The 19,887-nt window shown below is 42.9% G+C and overlaps 1 long non-coding RNA gene across 1 annotated transcript; it reads left to right on the forward strand.

The window, feature by feature from the left end:
* Positions 1-3,364: 3,364 nt before the first annotated feature.
* On the forward strand, positions 3,365-16,190 carry LOC137155593 (uncharacterized). Its single transcript, XR_010920561.1, has 3 exons — positions 3,365-3,455; positions 5,172-5,291; positions 14,874-16,190. It is a non-coding gene; the product is annotated as an uncharacterized lncRNA (long non-coding RNA).
* The last annotated feature ends 3,697 nt before the right edge of the window (positions 16,191-19,887 follow it).

Raw genomic sequence — 19,887 nt, forward strand, 5'->3', positions numbered from 1 at the left:
TGTTTTAGAAAGCCCAGCTCTCACGGGGCGCATCACTCACTACTGGGCCGGGACCTCCTCCTGGTCACTCTGGGGATTAGCTCCAGGCCAATGCCCCCTGTCCGCAGTTTGCCCGCCATCACTCCTCTCTGTTGTCCGACTGCAGCCCCTCTCACAGCCATAGGAACAGCAGTGTCCTCTTTGTGGCTCAGCCCTCTGGCCGTGTCACTATCCATGTTTCCTCCTTCTGTGAGGGAGTTAGTATCTCAGTCCCAATCCCCAGCGGCAAGTGGGGGAACCGAGGGCCACCCACTACTCTGGGTCCCAACCAAGGGACCCTACTAGCAATCTCTTTAACCTCTCAGCATGCTACTATATCTTCTATGTCTCCCTGGGCCACTTACCCACGGCCCCAGCACCTTCTTCGCCCTTGCCTCATGGCAGTGGTTCTCAATCAGGGGCACACATACCCCCGAGGGTACGCAGAGGTCTTTCAGGGCGTACATCAAGTCATCTAGATACTTGCCTAGTTTTACAACAGGCTACATAAAAAGCACTTGTGCAATCAGTACAAACTATAATTTCCTACAGACAATGATTTGTTTATACTGTTATATATGCTATACACTGAAATATAAGTACAATAGTTATATTCCAGAACTTCAACCCTAAGTTCATCATAGAAATACTCCCTCTTAGAACGGCCCATGAAGGTACATTGGGCCAAGCTTCTGCTGTACTGTGGGCAAGCTGTGGAGGTACTGCAGCCTATAGAAGTCGAGGAGCCTGGAATGGAACAAGACAGAGAGTTATTGTCTCAAATTGCTCAGTGCAGCAGCACAGAAAAAAATCCTTGTGTAATTTCAAGACCATAAAATGTTACTTTTCCAAACTGAACTTCTATGTATTGTGAGAGGGATGCTTCAGATCACAGGAGCTCCTTGGACATAGCCTGGTTAATCACAGTGAAAGAACTGTGGGCACAATGGTAAGTTACAAATCCAAAGCTGATTTTTTTTTTCCCTAAAAATTGCAGAACTACTTGGGTTTGGGGAGGCCGTCAGTGACACTGATACAAAAGCTTTTTCTATCATTTCAGGCCTTCCACATTTCGGAGGCTATAACAGTTCTTGTCTTGCCCAGTTGGCAACGGGAGATGTTATTCCAATCTGCCAGTGGAAAATCTGCAGTATTCAAGTAGATAGTGACTGAACAGCACATCTGCGAGTGGAGAGGGTTGGTCACCTATTAAAGTTGCCCTTTCCTGCAATGTAACTACGTACCTTGGTGGTCCCCAAACTTTTTTGGTTTGCACCCTCCCTTACCCAGATCATGCCCTGAGGCCAAAGCTGCAGCTCAGGCTGGGGGCGTGGCAGGGGACAGGAGTGGGGCCGAGAAGCCAAGGCTGGGCTGGAGGCAGAGCGGAGCTGGGTGGTGCTGAAGTCTCCACAGAGGGCTGTTCTTTCATGGGAGCATCAAAAAGCTACTCTGAATATGGCCCCAGGATGTGCTGCTGCTGATCCTGCAGCAAAGCCTCCACTGTGATGAGTTTCAGTGACAGAGTCACTTCACTGTCCTTAGTCAGCACCTGCTGCTGGCTCCCATTAGCCCCCATACTGGATTCTGGGGCCAGCAGGTAGCCACCCCAGCTGACCAGGTCATCATGCACCAGGGTTGACTCCATGCTCAACCCAGTACCCAGCACCAGGTTAAACTCCTTCTGAAATGGGCAAGTCACCTGAGGTGTGGTTCTGGTCCCTGGTTTTCCTGTACTCAGTCATGAGCTGCTTAAACTGCTCACTGCACTGCTCAACAGTTTGGTAAATTTGCAACTCTGCCAGCTTCTTCGCAGTTTGCTGGTGTGCCTGATCATTTCTGGTGTTCTTACTAAAATCCACTGTTTTGCTGGCTTTGCGCCAGACATTTACCAAAATCTGGCTGTGCTCTTGCAACCATGAAGCAACATGCTTTGCAAAAGACTTTTTCTGTTCTGTCTTCATTGCAAACACAGAGGCTCTTTCATGGTCTGTTTGCAGCTTGGCAGTCAGAAGAGGTAACAATGACTCACTGAGCTGCTGCACTACGCGAAGGGGGGTTGCTTCCATTTTCCTGGAGCTGACTGGCAATCTTGGAATAGAGAGGACACAGGAAGCTGGCCTATGGGATAGTTTTAACAGATTCTCTGGATCCGACTCAGGGAAGCTGCAACTACACTGCTAAGCAATAAGGCTAGAACCCTAGGTCTCAGCTTGACTCAGGTTTGAACCTTTCACCTCTGCAGGGTCTTAGGACCCTAAGTCGGAGACTGAGTCTGGGAGATTTGTGTGTGGATGGAAGGGGGGTTTGGGCTCAAGGCTTACATTGCAGTGTAGACATACCCATAGAGTGTAGAAGAGAAAGTGAAAGATGTTATTCAGAGGGGGAAGAAAAGATGCACAGTTTTTAAAATAGCAAAGATTCTGGGTTTTTTTCATTCTTTTCAATTTTTTTCTTCTATTATCTCAAATGCAGCAACATCCCTCATGAAATCTCTTTTATCACCTGATCTGCATGCTGTGAGCAGAGATCCCATTGGATGTAGTAAACCAGCCATTGATTGGTTCATTGTTTAGATTCACCTTACAGAGCACATTTCAAAAGAGGTGCATCAGGAGTTGCATTCAGAATATCACATTAATAACAACAGGATTTTCGGGTATTATTGTCCATGAAACTTTGAGAATTATCCTAAACTTGTTTATGAGTGAACAGTCGCCATTTCCATCTTTCCATCTCATAAAATGTAGCTGTGTTTTTATTCCTTAGCCAGGGCCGGATTAACCCAGGGGCTTTAGGGGCTGCAGCCCTGGGCCTTAGGCTAAGGGGGGCCCCGCCCCTTCCCCCCACTCTTCTCCCACGTGACATGGGCCCAATATGAGTGTGAGAGCCACTCACAACCACTTCGTGTGCCACATTTGGCACGCATGCCTTAGGTTGCCGACCCCTCTTCTACATGTTTTAAGACTGAAATGTAACCACAGAATGGCTTTATATTAATTAAAAGGCAAGTTTAGTATAGTGTTAAGAGTCTCGATGCCATAATTGTGATAATTTTGTTTTAAATTAGGAAAAAGACTTGTATACAGGGGCCCTACAAGATCTAATAGCCCTGGGCCCACAAGAGAGTTAATCCAGCCCTGTCCCTACCATCACATTTGCTAATAATCACATTATCACAATAATCAGAATATATGAAGGTATAAGGGGTACCATTCCTCTGAGGGTCAGCGACCTGCAGCTGGTTGGTTGGCTAATTAGCCCCAACTTTGCACCTGGGAAAAGACCTGCACACTTAATTGGCTGATCCTCATAAAAGGAGGAGCGGGAAAGAGAAGGGGATGGCAATACATGTCAGTGGTTAGTATAACTACTGGGAGGAGTGGTGCCAAGAAACAGACAGACAGATGGGAGACTAGGGTAATCCTGTTATGGCAAAGGCAAGAACAGAAACTTTTAGGCTGATGAACTTGTGGGGTGAGGGGTGGATTTGGGGGAAGGGATGTAATGTAAACAGACTTTGAGGGGAGAGGCTGTGAAGCTTTGATCCTGTTTTCATTAAGAAGGCCTGAAATAAAATGCTCAGCAATTAGTCGGCCTGGAAACTAGCTCTGTAAGAGAGTGCTAGGCAGAATTTCCCCAGGGAGGGTGTGGGCTCAGCAGGCCCAAGCCTCTGTCCTGCTGCGAGAGGATGTTATAAGGTAGACCCCAATTCTTTACAGGTTTGAAGAGAGTGATAAGGATATAATGTACTACAGTATACTATACTGCAAGAGTTGTAAATACAGTATACACTTCAGGATGACAATCTGAGCAAAGCCAGTGTGAGTGTAAGCTATTATGGTAACGTTCTCTGAAATGCTTTCAGTTCTATGCACGGGACCAGTTAGACTGGCAGAACTGCAGGGACTCAATGCCTGGATGAGACAGTGGTGTTTGGAGGAGGGATTGAGGTTTATTAGGAACTGGGGAGCCTTTTGGGAAAGGAGGAGCCTATGCGAGAAGGATGGGCTCCATCTAAACCAAAATGGAACCAGATTGCTGTCACGTAAAATGAAAGAGGTCATAGAGGTGTTTTTAAAGTAAGGGCTGAGGAAAAGCTGACAAATGCAGACAAGCACAGCTCAAACAGAGACATCCCTGATGGGAGGATTTATTAATGGGGATTCTCTATATCCTAGTAAAGAGAGAAGGATAGAAGTTGATAAAGTACAGGTAGGAATTGAAGAGAAACAATCAAATGAAAGAGTCCCATTCAATTACATCACATGAAGGCAAACAACTGCATATTGACAAAATATACAAATGTTTATATACAAATGTTAGAAGTTTAAATACTAAGATGGGTGAACTTGGATGCCTGGTACTAAATGAGGATATTAATACAATAGATGTCCCAGAAACTTGGTGGAACAATGATAATCAATGGGAAACAGTAATATCATGGTACAAAACATATAGAAGTAACAGAATGGGTTGTACTGGTGTGGGAGTGGTGCTAGATGTGAAAGAAAGTGTAGAGCCAAATGTAGTAAAAATCTTAAATGAATCATACTATATCAGAGAATCTCTATGGGTAGAAATTCCATGCTTGAACAGCAGCAACATACTGTGGACCACGTGACCAGGATGGTGATTATTCTCCCTGAGCATTTCACAGAGAGACTACAAAACCAGAAAACTCAATAATGGGGATTTAAAATATCCCCATATTGTTTGGGAACATGTCATCTCAAGATGGGATGCAGACAGAAAATTTCTGGAGACCATTAATGACTGCTTCTTGGAGCACTTAGTCCTGGAATCCACAAAGGACAAGGCAATTCTTGATTTAGCCCTAAGTGCAGCACAAGATCTGATCCAAGGGATGAATATAGCTGAATCTCTCAGTAATACTGACCATAATGTAATTAAATTTAACATGGTGGTGGTGGGGGAATAGCAAAGAAACCGACCACAGTAGTGTTTTGTTTCAAAAAGGGAAATGACACAAATGAAGAAGATAGTTAAATGGAAATTAAAAGGAAAAGTCAAAGTGAAAGACCTGCAAGGTGCATGGAAACTTTTTAAAAATACCATAAGAGACTCTCATTAAACACTTAATCCAGTCTTAAAAGCTTTTAGAATCACTTAAATAATTTTTCTCCGTTTGACAGTGAGAAGCAATGTGATGACCAGATGAGTGTCTTATGAATGGGTGATCTTGTAAGGCCTTCTTTACACCTGCAACTTTCAGGAAACCTCCCCTTGTTGCATGACTACTGGAGCTAGAAATGGTGAGTGTACTATATAGACTACCCATTGTGGGCTTTTTGTTTTCTGTACTACCATGTTACCTAGTCCAGCTCATTCCTTTTTGTGGGATTATTTCTTCCCCGTTCAGTTTTTCTGAGCTGAGTTTGGGAGGCTCCCTCAAAACAAATTGCCTTGAAAAACCTGTTTAGCCACTTCTATTTAAATATGCTTCATTTTATAAGCTCAAAAGCAATAGGAAACGTATATAAACAGAGGCACAGATATCAGAAAATCTAGCAGCAGTTGTGTGTCAGTCTAGTGCACTAACATTGCACCAATACGCTACATGGGTTTATATGTGTCTGGGACCCAGTGATTTACTCCAATGTATCTAATTATAAGAATCCCCAGCGTGCTAAATATCTTCATGCTGATTCAGTGGCTTTTGTTTGGGGTTTTTTTTTTTTTTTTTTTTTGGTAACCTAGATGAGACTGAGGTGTCAAAAGAGGTGATGAAACAAATTAATCATTTAAATAGCCATAAGTGACTAGGCCCAGATGATACATCCAAGAGTTTTGAAGGCGTTTAACTAAGAAGTAGCTGAGCTGCTTAACAACAATATCTCATTAAGAACAGCCACTGTTTCAGATGATTGGAGAGTAGCAAGTGCTGTATCTATATTTAATAAAGACCCTAGATGTTATCTGTAGAATTCTACACCAATAAGCCTTACATCCATAGCTAGCAAATTGGTTGGTTGAAACAATAATTAAGAACAGAATAAACAACACATCAAGAAGATCATAATATGAAAGGGTCTAACCTGCAATTTCTGCAAAGGAAATGTGTCATTGGTCTCTTAGAATTCTTTAAATGTGGCAGTAAAATAATGGCTAAAGGAGAACTGGTTGACATAACTTATTAGGACTTCCAAAAGGCCTTTGACAAGTTCCCAGTTTGGAGCCAAGCATCAGAGATGTTTGGATCTATTATAGCAGATATAGACGTCTATAATTCTCAAAACATCTATTGACTATTAAATTTAAAGGCTCTGTAGACTATGTAAAGACTGGGAGAAAATGCACATGGGAACCTGGCCAGCTTTAAACATTGAGATTTCCTATACTGCAAACAAATTTATTCCGGTGGTCACAATGGCCCAGATTCCCAAAAGGAGTTTAATCACCTGACTCCCATAGAAGTCAGGCACCTGAATAGCCCTGAGGATCTGGGCCAATGCCCACAACATGATTGATCATGCATTTCTTGCACATTGAAAGTTCATGCTCAAGTCAGTGGGGAGTTAAACGTACAAGGGATGCTGCACCAGGCCCATAATAAGCAAGGAAAAGTGTGATCATAAGCCTGTCTGATAGTAGGTCAATATCTATGTGATAAGGTAAAGGTACAGCAGTCTGTAATGGGTTAACAAGGTTCCAGCTGGTCATATGGCTGCCTGAGGCAGAGTATAAGGAGAAGCTGAGTCTACGAGGAAAAGTGTGCATTGTCCCCTGCTAGCTGGGTAAGCAGGGCAAACCTCTGGGGAAATTACTGCCCTGTGTTCTTCGGCTTTGTTTTGTGTTTTGGAGGATTTTAAAAACAAAACAACCTGATGAAAGAACATTAAAAGGCACTGAGGCTTGGAGTTTTATTTCTATTCCCCGGTGAAATTACATACAGGTTACAATCTCCTACACATCCGCAATGATGCACTTGTATGTCTCTTTTTGGTTTCTTCATGGTTTTAGTGTTAGTTACAAGACACTACTACATTTGAAAGGCCTGTGAAATTGTTTTTTCTTCATTTGTTCACAAGTCCAAGTGTTAGTCTTTCTAGTTGTGCTGGAAACAGAAGGGCAAAATGCTGCAATGCTTAATTTGAAAAAATTCTAATTGTAGTACTGCTTGGCTGCTGTCACTAACAAGCCAGCACTGGAAGAACTGGAAGAACAGTACATATCATCATGGAAACATATTTCAGCTTCAAGCTCTCAAAGGATTTTATAAACAAGGGTCACGGACTGGTACGCCCTGTCACAGGCATCAGGTCACATGAGCTGTGAAGGCAGGGAAATGGCGTCAAGTCAGGGTCAGAACAGCGCCCCCGTCTGGAGCAGTGCGGTAGTAGACAGTCAGTAAAGCAGACCTCCATCCAGGGCAGTGTGGCCTAACAGCCCTTGGGGTAGTGGGGCTCCACCTAAGGGGGGTGCAGCATCTGGGATAGGAGGGCCCAAGCCCTTCTTGTTCCTCCAAGCCTCAGCCAGGGCCCTGTCGGTGGAGGGGGGTTTATACTCCACAAATCAGCAAGACCCCTCCCAAAACACACTGAGTGGTACCCCAATTCATCCACCAAATTACCATTCAAGTCCCCTGGGCTACTCTGTACCCTGTCTTCAGTGGCAACGTTCATGATTTCCCAGGGCTTCCCTGGTCCTCTGCTGGTGTGGCTCCTGGCAACTCAGTCCCTCTTTGGGGTTTATCTGGTGGCCTAGGATCAGTCTGGGGCTCAGCGTGGCTTGGCTCTAGAGTCCAAGTCTGCCAAGTCTGTTGGAGAAAACCAACAGTCCGCATCCTTCCCCTTCAGCAGCCCCCCTTGACTGAGCTGTGTTGCTCCCTTTTATATTTTCCTGAGCATGCCCAGCAAGATGTGGGCAAATTACCATGGGAATAGGTGGATCTTTTTTTTTCATGTCTCCAAAACAAGACTGGATGCCTTTCTGGAAGATTTGCTTTTGTCAAACAAATTGGGCTCATTACCAAGGTAACTGGTTGAAACTTAATGGCCTGTCATACAGTAGGTCAAAGTAGATCTAATGGTCCCTTCTGGTCTTAAAAAATAATCTATAAATCTTTGAATTTGCAAGAGAAAGCAGGAGTGCATGAGGCCACCGATCTCTGACTCCCTTTGCACTATGTTCGTGTAAATAAATGGGAATGTAATAAGTCAGTGATGTTTAGATCTGGAGGACTAACCCCTGTCAGAACTCAGGATCAAAACAAGAGACTAAACTGTGAATAAGCCAAGAAAGCAGGTCTACATACTTTTTCTATGTAGCGCAGGTTCTCTTTTGTTGTTTGTTCCCATTGTACTATATTTGCTGGTGGGTTTTGTATATCCATGTAACCACATTATTTGGTGTTGGTGATTTTATTTATAACTGGATCATGAGACTAGAAACAATGGCCCAGGTCCTCAAAGGTAGTTAGGTCCTGAAGTTCCATTGATTTGAATGGCAGTTAAGAGCCTAAATCCCTTTGAGGATCTGGATCAACTTCCCACCAGAAAATTAAGCAGAATGAGAAGATTAGTTATATAAATATTTCGCTATCAAATCTTTGCCCAGTGTTTGTTTTATTAGTCTTTTAATGCCTGCCTTCTCTCAGTGCTACTCGTTGCTTGCAAATCTGAACCATTTAATTTCAACGGAAAATTTCCCTTCTAGAGTATCAACTATAAATGGCTGTAGAAGAACAGTAGGCTTTTAAGCACAAAAAAACCCCAACTTTCAAAGATGTTAGACTTGATTCTCCATTTTCTTACTCTGATGCAGCAACATGTACTTCCGCAGAGTTACTCTTGATTTATACCAGTATGAGGGAATCAATTCCTTTAATTCCAAAACTTAATAACAATTGATTCAACTACCTATTTGTGCTGTTAGCATATAGTCAGCAACCCTTATTTTCAGGGAGTTTGTAACTCCCACTATACAAATCTGCTTTTGGAAGCAAATTAGTATACGAGCTCCAGGTTTGGTGATAATTTAAAAGCAAATTGAAAATAATCAGTTTAGTCATTTTAAAAATAGAAAATTTTAAAAATAGAATGCCAAATAGAATGCCAAATGAGCTAAACATATATGCTGAATGTCCAAACAATGATATAAATCAGACAACTAATTTTAAAGGTAACTTTTATTCTTTTCAGTCTAGATCCGCTGACATTCTGCCAGCCACTTTCTGGCTTATAGCTGGCTGCTATGATATCACAGCTACCATGGCACCCTACCAAGCTACTGAGTGAGAGTGTGATGGCTAAAGTCATTGTCATGTTTTTATCATACAGAATGATGCTTTTTTAAAAATAAGCTTGTTATTAGCCAGAGCGAGCAAAATACCACAAGCTGCACATGAGGTGTCATTAAACTATCCCTAAATGTTGAGGGTGGCCACCAGTGTTCTGATTTAGGCATGTAGTTCACTTTGAAAATTGAGCCCCGGGCTTACATTGTGTTATGGAGTCACAGGCTATTAGCATACAAATTAATAGAGATGGTAGTAATTTACTGTTTTGGTAGAAACAACACTGGATGCTAATTGTCCTCAAATTTTATTCTTACTTATGGTTTAAGTGCTGCCAATGAGCTGAGCGCAATACAAGACACAACATGAGACAGCTCCTGCCCCAAAGAGCTTATATTTTAAGACCCATTTCTTTGGCTTGGTTCCTTGATGTGCAAGGGGTTGGTGATCTTTAGTCAGAATGAACCAGTTTTCCCAGGCAGGAATCAAGATAGTCTAACAGTGTGGGATGTTTTTAGCTGGTACCAACAGAACTATAATATACTGAACATTAACTTCTTTCAGTTGTGCTCCTAAAAAGCCACACAGCCCATTGTGCAAAACAGAGTATTTTCACATTCTGCCAACCTCATGTCAAAAGCATGAAAAATTTCAAGTCTATAATCTCTCACCAGCAGCTGTAACTTTTACCCCCAAGCATGACACAGGGTAATTTGAAAGTCAGACCAAATCTACCAAAAGGTTCCATTACAAAAGTTGTATACTGCTCTTTTCCCATGTAATCATTTGTTCTGGGGATCCATTCCTAGCATGTGCATAATTCAGGACAAAACAGTCGTACCCTTGCAATACAGCAGTAAACCAGAGCATGTAAATTATTATTTTTGAGTTACTGTAATCCATAGGAACCCTAGTCATAGACCAGGACCCTCTTGTACAGTGCTTAGTACAAGTACAGAACAAAAAGATGATCTGTATTCCTGCACTTCATTTTTATGTTGCTAGCTGGTGGCTACTCAAAGTAATGACTCTGTACATTATTTATACTGGGGAACGAGTCTTAGAGGATCTACACAGTACTGGGTCCCCATTATGCTAAGTGCTGTACAAACACAAGTTGGAGGCAGTCCCTGAGGAGCTTACAGTCTAAGAAGAAACATAGCAAGAGGGTGTAAAACAATCAGAATGGGGAGAGGGAACTAGGGAAACATGTAATTTAATGCTCTTACTGTTCTTGGAGCAACTTGGTTGGTTCAATGATAGTCACAGAATAGCTAATAGAAAAGACTGAGAATGAGGAGGGGTGGGGCAATGAGACTGGTGAAGGAAGGAGAACAGATGTACAGAGTTAAAAACAGTAATATGGGAGGGAGCAAAAGGAGCAGTTAAGAAAGGAAAACAATGGAGAAGGCAAAAGGAAATATATAGAGCAGGACAACACAGATGAGGACAGTAAAAGTGATGGCTGGAAGGCTATGGACGACAAGAGGAAAAAGAGACTGACTAGGAAACTCCACAGGAAGCAAAGGGACAGCGAATATGATGGGAACAGAAACCAGAGGGAAGGAGGAGGGCAGGGGAAAAGTAAAAGTCATTATGGTGAGAGAACTGACAAAGCGCAACAATAGGGCAAACATGAAGTGGGGAATTGACCAGGGAAGGAGGGGAGAAGAGTGGAAAAATGGTTTAGGTCAGGACAGTGACAACAGAGGATAACAGAAAGGAAGCAGAAGGGAGAGTGGTTTAAAAAAGAGTGGGGAGAGGTAGAGACGGGGGGAAGCAAGAGAAAAGCACCCTGCTAGAGTGAGCACATCCTACTTGTCAGAAGGAAACATCTGAATAGCCAGGAGCATCAGATACAGTTGATTCAGCTGGCCTAAGATGGGAATAGATATAACTTTTTTTTTTTAATTACAGGAAAATAGAGAGAAGGGCAGAAATCAGTTGTGCTGTGCTGCTGCTGCATTTTCAAAGGAGCAGGCTAGACAGGGCTGCAAATGGGAGTATGAAAGGATGCTATGAACAGGCATCATCCAATGTAACCCTGCAACAGGCAGAATACTACACTGTACAATGCATTTTTAAAGCATCTTTTAGCCTCCTCCCTGAAAAAAATGAGTCTCTCCTACTCCTTTGAACTGCTGCAGTATGCAGTGGGTAATTAACAGAAGAGGATGTCAGGATGTGTATCTACCCAGGTTGTTTTGGTTTGGTTTTTTTAACCTGCACAATTGCCCTGACAAGAAAATTCACTACCAGATTTCCTGTTACCTCCACCTACTGCCTTGGCAGTATGCAGAGGGGAGGAAACACATGACCTGATTCCATGCTCACACCCAGCAATAGCTTGGAATCCTGCCCTTGTTTGGCTTCACATAGCATGGCATAAGGCTGGTCCTGCTACAATGCTGAGTTAATACATGGCTTGGTGGCTATTTCCAGTGAAGGTGTTGAATATGGAGCTGTTTCTATGGTACATCTACACCACAAGTGACAGCGTAATTGTAGTACAGGAAGGCATAGCATGGGTAACTATGGTAGTGAAGGCACAGCAGTAAAGACCCTAAATCTGTACCCAGAGTCCATAGTGGGCTTGAACTGGGGCAGCTAAGCCATGCTGCTATGCCCCCACTACCACTGTTACAAGTGCCACTAGGTTAACACTAGCACAGATATGCCTCACCACACTGCAGTCCCACCTTCACTTGAAATGTGACAGCCCCTAAGCCTGACTTCTTTGGGGTAGGGAGTGTCCTTTTGTTATGTGTGTAAAGTGCGCAGCACAATGTGGCCTTCCTTCCCAACTGGGACTTCTAGACATTACCATAATAAATAAGGAGAAAGTGTTTGTGTTTAGCATGTCTATACAGCAGGTTAGTATGTGTGATTTGCTTGTGCTAATTCTTTGAAATCTCTGGCTAGCATCTTAAAAATCTCCCTCCATTCTCTGATTTGAGCTTGGTTGCTCTGTACACGTGGAGGTTTGCATGTCCCCCTAATGTTTGACACTGTTAACTTTCAGGGCTGTGTGTGACTGTTAAGGATTTGCTCAATCAACAGAATCCAGGTGGTATTCCCTGTGTGGAGCACAGTCTCAAAGGAATAAACTAGAGTGGGGGATGTGCCAATACTTGAAAGAAAGTTGTTTTGAAGCTAAAATCCTTCTGCTGGGCAGAGTAAAGCCTGTATTTGTCAAAATTTTGGTGTTTCTTCTCACACTGGATTATAGCACTACCTGACATGATGCAGATTAGGTCTCTTGCTACCCAAAAGTGACATGTTAAATTTAAAATACCAACAGAGAAGTCCAGATCTGAAAAGTGGTTTATTTCAATTGTTATACCCATTGGAATATAGACCCTGATTCGATAAACTGCTTCAGCATGTATTTAATTTAAGCACATGCTTAAATCCCATTGACTTCAATTAGAAGTAATTACAACTACAAATGTATTGACTTGTGCTTTACTCCCCACATGCCCCTTAAGATCAAAGTTGCTGAGCTCCAACTATCTTAGTAATTCATCCTTTCCACAGATCCAGCTTTCTATGTCTGGTTCTGCAGCTCCTCCCATCAGCATTCCTTTCCTTCCACTCTCAGTCTCATTCCTTCATTTCCCTCTCCAACCAGCACACCACTCCTCTGCTATGCACAGGCAGCTTTCCTACCTTGGCCAGCACTGCTGCAGCTCCAAAAAGTATGTCTACACTGCAGTTAAAACCCCACAGCTAGGAAGTGGGGAAGTAGTTGGTCCTACTGCCGGGTATTTGTGACAACTATTGTTTTTAACATGTCTTTTAATGTCTGATATAAATGTTCTACCAACCTGTCCGCTTGGGTATGATAGATAGAGTTTTGGAGGGACTTAATCCTCTGTAGTCAACACAGTTTTCTTAGCACCTGGGACATGAAGTTTGTTTCCTGATCCATGAAACTCTCCAGTGGGATCCATATCAAGGCAAAGATCTTCATTAGCTCAGTTGCGATAGTTTTGGCTTTCATGGAAAGTAATGATACAGCCTCGAGATATCTGGTAGTGTCATCCACAATTACCAAGATATGTCAATACCTGGCCATACTTTCCTTGAGTGCCCTGACCACATCCATTCCAACCCTCTGAAGTGGTATGTCTCCCCATAGGAGATGAACCAGTGGTGCCTTCAGCACTCTTCAGGGTGCCATTAGTTGATGCTCCAGCCAAGGGGTTCAGAAGTCCAAAACCTCCTTCGATATCACACCCAGAAAAAGGGGTCAGGATCCAAGCTAGGGTTTTGTTCCTTGCCCAGGTGCCCAGCAAATGTTCTGGCATGGGCCAAACGCAAGATTTCTCTGTGGTAAGGGCAGGGAACCAGGAGTTGGGCTTGGACCTTTCCTGTTCGGCAGTCTTTCTTTAAATAGAAGAACCACTTGCCCTGAATTTCAAAATAGGGGAATACCTCAGCTTGATGGTTGTCCACTATCTCCTCAATAACAACAGATGCCAGTGCATAGGCCCAGCTCAAAGTCTCATCTTTCTTTTCCTCTTCAATATACTTGGAGAACTTATCAGGATTTCCAATTGGGGGTGAAAGGATGATCCCCAACAATGGATGGGACTGGGGTTCTAAAGATGCATATAGCTGCTCAGAACTCCCTTTATCCCACTTGGTGATGTCTCCTACACAAGCAAGGCTTCCCAAGCAGTCAATTGTGAGAACCTTGGTGGGGGGGCCTTCATGTTCCAGGAGACTCACAAGAACTCTCTCAGGAGGTCCCTAAAATATTCTTAGTCTCAGTAATGACTGGGTAGACAGGAGATGCAGCCAAGCTGACCATAAGGGGTCTTGAATGTTCCCCTGCAATGAGCTGAATTTGGGTGTGAGGATATGGCTTTACATTCCTATGTCCACATTGGAAGTAGATGATGTCCCGGATGGTCCTGGAGTTGGAACTATGGATTTTCTCACACACGTTTTGGCTACACCTTGAGTCCACAAGGCCCATTACTTCTATCCCATTTACTTTGAGCGGGGTGCTCAGTTTAGTTGCTCCAGGACATCATGCGCCAGCATCTGCAGTCTAGACTTGCCCATAACTGCATTCCACAAATGGGTACATAAAAAAAACATCCTGCACCTGGTTGTTAGTATCAGAACCTCCCCTCACGCCCTGGATAGATCCTTCTCCATGGGTCCTCCCTGTTTCTGGCCCCAGGCTTTCCTTTTTTGAGACTAGGGTGAGTTGGAGGATAATCAACCTGGGATCCAGCCAGGCTGCTGCAGTTCCTTCACCAAAGTTGTCCATGATCTCCCTGGATCTCCCAAATCTCGGTGAAGAAGGACCCAGGTGGGGCTCCTCAGGAAATTGCCTCCCCCCCTCCCCCCCCCCGGTGACAAATTTTTCATTCACCTGAGCTGATCCCTTGGCTCTAATGGGTCCTGCTCTAGATGTTCCTGTAGCATTCTTAGCCACTGTATTGTTGTCCATTAGCTAGATAGCATCAGCCATTGTCTTGGTCTGGTGGCATAAAACATAGTTTCTTCCCCCAGTAGGTAGTATCTGTGTAAATTGTTCAAGCCATTTTCATTTTTCCTACTCAAATCCCCATCTTTGTCTCAGGTCTGAGCCATCGCCAGCACCAGTCTAACAACTTCTAGGACACCTGACTTCTTCCCTTCCACAGGGGCTACATTGCTGCCCACATTCTCCATGAATATTGTAACTGCATTGCTGGAGTAGTAACTGCTTGTAGCCCTTCAGGGCACAACTCACTCTTCTGCAGGCTTCCTGGATGGGCCTCAGTTGCATGCTGAACTCACACCAACCCTCCAGCACAGGTGAGAGCTGCTTTGACAGAGGACAAATGGACGGCAATAGCTGAATGGAAACTTACAACCCTGGATTGCTGTTAGTCGGTGGGCAACCAGTCTGGAGTTGGAAAATCTTCAGTCAACCAGATGTGGAAAGCCATTAGGTGTGTCCTGCTGCACATAATTGTGATTCTTGGCAATGTGCAAGAAATAATAGATGTATTTGATGCAATGGGCTTCCCTAACTGGAGCTTGGGGGGAGGGAGGGAGGAAGGCTGTTTATGATAGATGGGATGCTTAATCCCCCCCTTGCTTCAGAGTAAATAAACAGAAAGGGATACTTTCAATGGTTATACAGGCACTTGTGGGTCACTGGGGATGTTAACGTAGGATGGTAAGAGAAGGTGCATGACACTTTCATCTTTGGGAACACTGGACTCTTTGAAAAGATGCAAGCAAGGAAATTTTTCCCAGATCTGCATATTCACATAGGTGGGGCTGATTCTCAGAGACCTGGTCTATCCTCTGCTTCACTGGCTCAAGAAGCCATACACTGGGTACCTGTACAGCAACAAGGAAAGATTTAGGTTTAGTCTACTAGCATAGCTATGAGGACGATTGAAAAAAAATCAACCCTCCTAGCTGACATGGCTGTCCCCCAACCTCCTCCTACCCCCCCCCCCCCCAATGTAGTAACAACTATGCTGACAGACGAGTGTTTTTTGTCCATTTAGCTAATATCTTTTGGGGATGTGGTGTGACTCTGTTGCCAGAAGAACTCCTTCTGTCAGCATATGCTGTGTCTCCCTAGGAAAGATTGCCTGTATAGCCACACTGGCAAATGCTTTCTCGTGTGGACAAGGCCATAGTCTGGTGCAGTGGGGATGTGCAGAAGGTATTTACAAGCTGACACAACTATTGGATAAACTTTAACAATATTTGCAGCTATGATGCTTTTTGCAAGCTTGGCTTTCTGCTCCAATGGGAACTGCAAATGAGTATGGAAATGATTTTCTCAAGCTAGGTCTACTCTTGAAACTTTAGTATCTGTTAGTGTGATTTTGTTTGTTTGCTTGTTTATTTGTAACATTTCTACGCTGGCAAATGCCCTATGTTTAAACAGTTATACCAGCATAAAAGTGCTTTTGCCAATAGAATTTATTTCCTTTGGGGAACCAGAATAAGCTATCCTGGCGAAAACACTTTGCCAGTATAAACTGCATCTACACAGGCAAGTTTTTCCAGTATAGCTATAGCAGGAAAGCTTTTAAGTGCAGCCTAGGCCTCACATCCAAAGGGAAAATGAAGCTTGCATCAGTACCATACAGAGCTTCCAAAGAAATTAATTCTTGGAATGCCTTATGCAGTCTTGCCAGCTGCAAGATATTGCTGTAGTGTAGGGCTGCTTATGAGAGAACTAGGAATGTTCCTGCTAGAGGGATGCTCATGCATTCTCTTTGGTGCAGCACAAAAGAGAGAAAAATACAATCTGATTAGAAATGTAAGACCCAGAACATAGGCTCTGATGACTCAGTGCAGTGTGGGCTCATATCCTGAGTCACTGGCTGTGGGAGATAACAACCTGGTATCTGGGATTTGGACCTCGGAGTGGAGAAACCAAGACATTTTAATGTAGCATATTGCACAGTGTATTTTCAGTCTAAAAATATGGTTTCTTTAAACAAATCACACAGCATGTATCTGCATTAAACTGCAGCATGTTATCGGCAGAGGGAAGTTGGTGGTTTCTGGCTGACCAAATGAAAGTAGTGTTTCTGATCTGATTATAGCCTTTTGTTGAGAATCTGAGTTACTGTTGCAGTCACTGATATTAATCCAATTTCAAGTGAAATTAAATCCAAAAATATCTTCCCAACAGCAGTAGTACAGCAGAATGACTAGCTTACAGCATTGCCCATATAAATTCAGTAACAGCAACAGAATTTCTTCCCCACTTCCTTAGAAATTTGGAAATAAAAATACTTAGCAGATGGAAAGGAGATTTTGAAGTTTTATAAAAAGAGGGAAGCACAGAAGTAGATGAACAGCCAGAAGAAAAAGATGGGAGGTGGAAAATGAGGCCTTCTAGAGAAGAGCAGCAGAAGGATAGAAGGAAGAAAAAGGTGGTAAAGATTTTTAAGGAGAAGAGAGGAGACTAAGAAAGATAAAGGAAAGCAATAGGACAGATTAATTCATTTACTGCCACATTGAAGGCAGAGTTTTATGGTTGTTTGAGTTGATCAGCTCTTTAGATAATGCTGTGAAATTCTTTCCATAGCATTAACGATAAAGCTCTTTTAAAATTAGATGACCTTTAAAATGTGAACTGAATAACTCACATTTTCCATTCAGGATAAATGGAATTCTGACATGCATTCTCTTTCACTGGAAATTAATATGTCCATTGGTTGAGTACAGAAGAATATTTCTAGTGTCAAGATGTAATTTATACATGGGACCCAGCCTATTTCACAGAGTGAGGTATGTGTCCAAGGAGTGAGTAGGTTGTCATCTATGTCCACAGAGATATATGGCTTCTTGTTCCTGGATGTGCAGACATCATCAGGTGCTGAAACCATGTACATATTCTAGGTTCATGCACAGAAGTTGCTTAAATAATAAATGAATGGAAATTGGAGATTTTTTTTAAGAAGTCGTATTGAGGTGTACAGAATTATGGATTGGTGATAGTAGCTTTATATAATACAGCTGCAATTCAGATTCATTATAAACTCAATTATTCTGCACCCTTTCCTTTCTCTACCTTTCAGTACCTCCCTAAAATCCACAATAAAGTTTTATTGGCCTTGAAATTGGTAAGTGAAGTCTAGGATTGAGGGAGAATTTTTTCAGCTCTGTAATTTGAAATAAATTAAATGAAGGGATTAATGAATTGTGCACTATAAAAATAGAGATGTTCAGCAAAGTCACTAAAATATCTAGCTTTTTTTTTTTTTTTACCACTTTGTAGCATCCAAATGGAAAGGAGAGAGAAAGCACATGCACTTAGTTTATTGGACAAACCTAGCTGATTTCTAGGACCCAGGATCAAGGTTGAGTCAATTTGTCTCATTTAAAAAATATTAGCCTGCAGAACAGTAATGTTGCTGTGTCTCATTGGTTCTTAAAGGCTGTTTGTGTCTCATCAGTGGTTCTACAGAACAGGATAAGCCAGGCCTGGCCAGGGAGGAGCAGGAGGCTGCAGGGAAGGGAGGTGTAATAAAGACCTCTGAAGGCCTTGGGTAGCATATCCAGTATCTAGCCTTGTCCAGAGCAGGATGGCTTTTCAGTCCAATTCCTCACCCATGTATGGGGTTAGCTTCACCTTATGTTTTCAATATTCTTTCCCTCTCCTCACCACAGGGGGGAGGGGTGGGAATGAGGCTTTTGCCCCTCCAGTAGCAGGGGCAGTTGGTAGGGGAGTCTGGTTCCTCCCATTCTACTGGGCTCCAGCCCAGGGCCCTATGAGAGCCAATCAGGGTCCAGTACCCTGGAGTGCCCTTGGAGTTATCGTCCCTTCCTACCCGGGTCACTTCCTACCATTCATCTCTCCCCACAGTGCCAAGTCCAATATAAAATAATCTGGGGAGAATTTTCATACGGGGCGGGGACAACAAAAACACTTACATGGCAGGCATCTTTTGTTTTGGTTCTAAGAAAAATAAATGTTGGATCTCTGCTGGGAAGTATCATTAAAATGTCAAATCTTGGAGTGATACAAAAACCCCATTCACTAATTGGAGAAAGTGCACAGTGATAAGTGTTGCTTAAAAACGACATGATGTTGCTGATATAACAAGAAAAGCACATTTAGAGAATTTTCTTATTGCTCTGTTGGCTCTGCAAGGCTAAGAGCAGTAACAAGGACTGTAAACATTTTTGTCACAAAACTAAACAGATATGGTCTAGTGAGAAAGGTGTCCCTGTTCAGAGAAGAACTGTGCTTTAAGTAGAGACAGCAATTAAGTGAAGGTCTAGAGAGTGTGGTTTTCATGATGAACACTGCTTCTAGCCTGCTCTGGCTGCTGATAATGAAAGTCTAGGTTGGGAATCTAAATTGAGCACTTGAACTGTATAAATACAGAGGTACTTGTCACTAGCTGGGTCATGCAATAACAAGCTACAGCTATATCTTGGCATATTCAGAAGCGTGAGAATCCATGAAAAAAAATCTATTTGAACCATGGCTGCTCCTGAAAGGATAAACAGGTGAGCTAGGAATTGAAAGGGAGGTAGCCAGATGCAAATATTTCTTCAGGCAGAAAAGGTGACTTTACCTATTATTGTCCCTATAACAAAGTTTCCCATCACATTCCGAACTCTGCATGGCATTTATTTCCCAGATGAAAAATAACAGGTTCATAGCAAGTGCAGATAAGCTCCCATGCAGAAGGATATGGCTGCTAGAGTATGAGACCCAGGACAGGCAAGCCCATTTCATGGGGACTGGAGCTGATCATATATTTTGCACTATTTGGAACAGTGAAGAATTAATGCAGAGTAGTAGAAAACAAAATAGAGGGACCTATTTACTTCTCAGTCTAGCTGTTGGGAAATATTTAGTTCAACAATTCACGGGCCTTCATTAAGGCTTTAGATCTCAGCTTGACCCCAGAACATTGATGGCATGCCTCAGAATAGTATAGTTTCACTTGCTACTTGTCTATTAGCATTACCCTTATAAGTTATTATTTCCAGGACTTATCTTAAATTTAACAGTGTAACTCATAATTTAAAGATTTTATCAATGCATTGTTCAAGGTGTTGGTGAAGGGATAATGGGCCTTTTGCCTGTAGGCCACTGACACAAATTCAGACCAATA

The sequence above is a fragment of the Emydura macquarii genome, unplaced genomic scaffold (assembly GCF_026122565.2).
Source record: "Emydura macquarii macquarii isolate MOO-44397 ecotype Brisbane River unplaced genomic scaffold, CSIRO-AGI_Emac_v2 contig_1363, whole genome shotgun sequence".
Lineage (NCBI taxonomy): Eukaryota > Metazoa > Chordata > Testudines > Chelidae > Emydura > Emydura macquarii.